Below are 4,814 nucleotides of genomic sequence, written 5' to 3'. Positions count from 1 at the left end.
TGTCCCTTCACCAGCCATGCTGAGGGTCCTCCTTCCAGGCTGGGCTCCGGGTCTTATTTTCCACCCTCATCTTATACAGAGGAGAGACATCCTTTAAAGAAAGGCTTCTAAGCCGGGTGTTGGTGGCGTGCCCCTTTAATCCCAGCAGAGGCAGAGGCAGGTGGATCTCTGTGAGTTCGAGACTAGCCTGGTCTACAGAGTGAGTTCCAGGACAGCCTTCAAAGCCACAGAGAAACCGAAAACAAAACGCTTCTAATTTCACTATGGTCCCGGATGTGGCGTGGGAACCAGTGTGCTCCTTGAGTGTCTGCACGGCCGGCACAAGCGGGCCTTTCATTCTTCAGCACAGGAAGACAGCCTTTTTTTTTTTTTTTTTTTTTTTTTTTTGGTTTTTCGAGACAGGGTTTCTCTGTATTGTTTTGGAGGCTGTCCTGGATCTCTCTCTGTAGACCAGGCTGGCCTCGAACTCACAGAGATCCGCCTGCCTCTGCCTCCCGAGTGCTGGGATTAAAGGCGTGCGCCACCAACTCCCGGCTGAAGACAGCCTTTTGGTTCAAATCAGGCTTTTCTCAGTGGACCACAGCAGATTCCCAAAGAAGTATGCTAGCCTGCCATCTAACTTCCTGCTTGCCTTCTTCCCCGGCTCCTTTGGGAGCTGCTTGGGCGGACACTCCCCTTCTGACACGGTCTAGCCTGAGGAGTGACTGGCACCCCACATGCCACACGAGAACCCTGCTCCTCGGTGTGCGTCTTCGGGAAGCTGGGTGTGGTGGTGCAGGCCTGCCATCCCAGCAGAGGCAGGGTTGGGGTTCGAGGGCTGCGCACACAGGAGCCAGTCAAGCCAGGAGGCCTCCGTGGTGGATAGCGCTTCCCTCGTTAGAGATTCGGGCTCTAACCCCAGCCCCCAGCCCGTCCAATCAGAGATCTAGTCCCAGGATATGGGTGTGTTAACGGACCCGGGACTCTGTCAAAACCATCCTAAGACCAAGTATCTCAGCCTTGTTTCCTAGACCCCCTACTTAGTGTCGTCATACTAGCCAAGGGGCAAAGCAGCAAATCCTAGGGAACCACAGGGGGAGGGCTCAAGCACCGGAAAGGAACTTGTGTGGGATTTTCCTCCTCTTCTACTTCCCTCCACTTCTGGGGGGAGGGGCAGGATATCAGTGTGTAGCCCAGGCTGGACTCAGACACTAAGACTGAATGTGTCCAAACCCCAACTCAGCTTTCCAGAGTTGGAGTGTCACCAGAGCTAGCTGAGCTTCTGGCCTTCTGTGGACATGTTGCCTCGGCCTGCTCTTGTTTCTATAGCTGCAATCCTGTCAGATCCAAAAGAAACTCAGGACAAGCAGCTGTCTTGTGGTGGCCATTAGCATACCAAAGTGTCTGCGGGCCTCCAGGCCCACTCAGCTCTTCACCCCAACCCCAACCCTAAACTTCTCCAGCTAACGGGCTTCCCGTTCCCTGCCTTCTCATTCTTAACCCTGCTCCATTTCAGCCACTCCATCTCTTGGCCCCTCTCTGGGTCTCCTTTGTCTTCCCTCTGTCGTGCTCTCAAGGCCCCGTTCAGTCTGTGGGCATGTTTACAGACTGCTTTCTCCCTGTTCTGGACAAATACAATGCTAACATGGGGGCAGGGCCGTCTGCCAGACTGAGGCGGGAGCATCTAGCCAGCCTAGGTCTGAGAGAGTTCTATTTTCACACCAGTCAAAGGCAGGAGCTGGGTATGTGGGAGATCTGGTGGAGTGTGAGCCCTGACAAGGTGGCTGGGGTGCAGGGACCTGCACTGTCCATACTTCAGGTTCACACCCAGAAGGTTCTGACCCCTGGGCCAGGATGTAAACCCACAGACTCAGAAGCATGGCTGCCTGCTGTCACGACCAGAGAGAAAAACATGCTTTGAAGGATTGAGAAACCCAGCTCTTCCTCCTAGGTCAGTTTCCCCACCTGTGAATGTGGACGACAGCTAGCAGGGAGGTGGCCCCCAAGTGAGAAAAGGGGCAGTGACCAGGAGCCCAGTCCTGGTACTCCACAACCTTGGTCAGTCTCTCCACTGGCCAGCTCCCTAGTCCTGGTACTCCACAACCTTGGTCAGTCTCTCCACTGGCCAGCTCCCCAGTCCTGGTACTCCACAACCTTGGTCAGTCTCTCCACTGGCCAGCTCCCTAGTCCTGGTACTCCATAACCTTGGTCAGTCTCTCCACTGGCCAGCTCCCCAGTCCTGGTACTCCACAACCTTGGTCAGTCTCTCCTCTGGCCAGCTCCCCAGTCCTGGTACTCCACAACCTTGGTCAGTCTCTCCACTGGCCAGCTCCCCAGTCCTGGTACTCCACAACCTTGATCAGTCTCTCCACTGGCCAGCTCCCCAGTCCTGGTACTCCACAACCTTGGTCAGTCTCTCCACTGGCCAGCTCCCCAGTCCTGGTACTCCACAACCTTGGTCAGTCTCTCCACTGGCCAGCTCCCTAGTCCTGGTACTCCATAACCTTGGTCAGTCTCTCCACTGGCCAGCTCCCCAGTCCTGGTACTCCACAACCTTGGTCAGTCTCTCCACTGGCCAGCTCCCTAGTCCTGGTACTCCACAACCTTGGTCAGTCTCTCCACTGGCCAGCTCCCCAGTCCTGGTACTCCACAACCTTGGTCAGTCTCTCCACTGGCCAGCTCCCCAGTCCTGGTACTCCACAACCTTGGTCAGTCTCTCCACTGGCCAGCTCCCCAGTCCTGGTACTCCACAACCTTGGTCAGTCTCTCCACTGGCCAGCTCCCTAGTCCTGGTACTCCACAACCTTGGTCAGTCTCTCCACTGGCCAGCTCCCCAGTCCTGGTACTCCACAACCTTGGTCAGTCTCTCCACTGGCCAGCTCCCTAGTCCTGGTACTCCACAACCTTGGTCAGTCTCTCCACTGGCCAGCTCCCCAGTCCTGGTACTCCACAACCTTGGTCAGTCTCTCCACTGGCCAGCTCCCTAGCCACCAACTCTGTGGTCCCTGGTAACTCCACCAGGTCTAAAGATCCGACAGGGACAGGCACTGGTTCCTGGACCACAGTGGTCTCAGCACAGGACTGCATGGACTATAGGAGGGAGCAGGTAGCTTCTGCTCCCCGCCCCAATGCCCCACTCCAGAGTAGTGGGACAGGGAGCTGGACACCAGAGGGGAAGTCCCTGAAGTCAGGGACTTTATTCTAGAGGTCTGTCAAGTGGGGCCAGGCGGATGCAAGAGGTAAGGTTCAAGACATGGCGCGTGCGCATATACTTTCAAGTCACTGTGATGTCTGTGGAGGTTTCAGCAGAGCTGTGCAGTGAAAGCCTGAGTCTAACACCAAGCTAAACAGAGTCTGGATGATCAAGAGCACTGGCTTCTCCTCAGAAGACCAGGGTTTGGTTCCCAGCATTCAATGGTTACGCAACCATTTATAACCCCAGTTCCAGGAGATGACACCCTCTTCTAGCCTCCAAAGGAACCAGGCATGCATGTGGTACACATACTCCCACATATAAAATTAAATATTTAAAAAGCACAGTGTTTTAAGTGGAAACAATGATAGGCCAGTAGGGTAAAGGTGCTAAGCCTGACCACCTTTCAACTCACATGCTAGGAGAGAACCGACTCCCCATCCTCCACAAGGGTGTGGTGGCATATGCAGCCATACGTACCCACGCATACGTACCGACACCAATTATGGATATTTTTGCCTGCTCAAGTCTGTCTGCAGCGAGTGTGCAGTGCCTACTGCATCCAGAAGAGGGGATCAGATCCCCTGGAATTGGAGTTACAGATGGTGTGAGCTGCCATGTAGGTGCTAGGAACTGAACCCTGGTCTCTGCAAGAACAGCCAGTGCTCTTAGCCACTGAGCCATCTCTTCAACCCCATTAAATGTAATTTAAAAAAATATTTTCAAGTGACAACAAAATGGATGTGACACTGTTATCACACTTTCAGATCCAACTGGCTTACACAGAGCAACCCTGGAAGGGGCAGGTCTCTCTTCTGCTCACAGTGGCCACTATTCCTAAGAAACACTCACGAGCTGTTGGCTGTTTCATGTTGCTGGGGTTCCCATGTGCCTGTCATTTGACTGTGCAGATATGGAAGGAGGGGACCCCTCTGCTCTATTCTGATTGTATCTGGTTTGTGTTGAGTAGTCACAGCCAGTACACACAGCTTGCTATCTGGGCTTTCCAAGTTTCTGTTTATTGCTTAGATGCAGCCTCAAGCCTCCCTGGACCATGGAAGCTGAGTGAGGGGAGCAATCTCCTGTATGAACACATTTCTCCGTCACATGATTTCACCATCAAATGGCCCTATATTCCAAGTCACAGGGTGTGCTGGATGGTTATGTCAGCTTATCACAAGCTGGGGTCACCTGAGAGGAGGGAGCCACAATTAAATGCCTCCGTAAGTGGCTTGTGAGGACGATAAGGCATCGTCTTAATTAGTGATCAATGAGGGAGGGCCCAGCCCACTGTGGGAAGAGCCTTCCCAGGCCTGGTGGTCCTGTGTTCTGTAAAACAGCAGCTGAACAAACCATAAGGAACAAGCCAGTAAGCTGCACCCTCCGTGGCCTCTGCATCAGCTCCTGCCTCCAGGTTCCTGCCCTGTATGAGCTCCTCTCTCTTTTTTTTTTTTTTTTGAGACAAGGTTTCTCTGTGTTGTTTTGGAGGCTGTCGGTCCAGCCCAGCCTCAAACACACAGAGATCCGTCTGCCTCTGCCTCCCGAGTGCTGGGATTAAAGGTGTGCGCCACCACCGCCCGGCGAGCTCCTGTCTTGAACAGTGCTGTGGAAGGGTAAGCCAAGTAATCCCCTTTCTCTCCAG

This window comes from Mesocricetus auratus, unplaced genomic scaffold (genome assembly GCF_017639785.1).
Source record: "Mesocricetus auratus isolate SY011 unplaced genomic scaffold, BCM_Maur_2.0 Super-Scaffold_6731, whole genome shotgun sequence".
NCBI classification, from domain to species: Eukaryota; Metazoa; Chordata; class Mammalia; order Rodentia; family Cricetidae; genus Mesocricetus; species Mesocricetus auratus.
Note: the sequence above shows the minus strand (reverse complement) of the source record.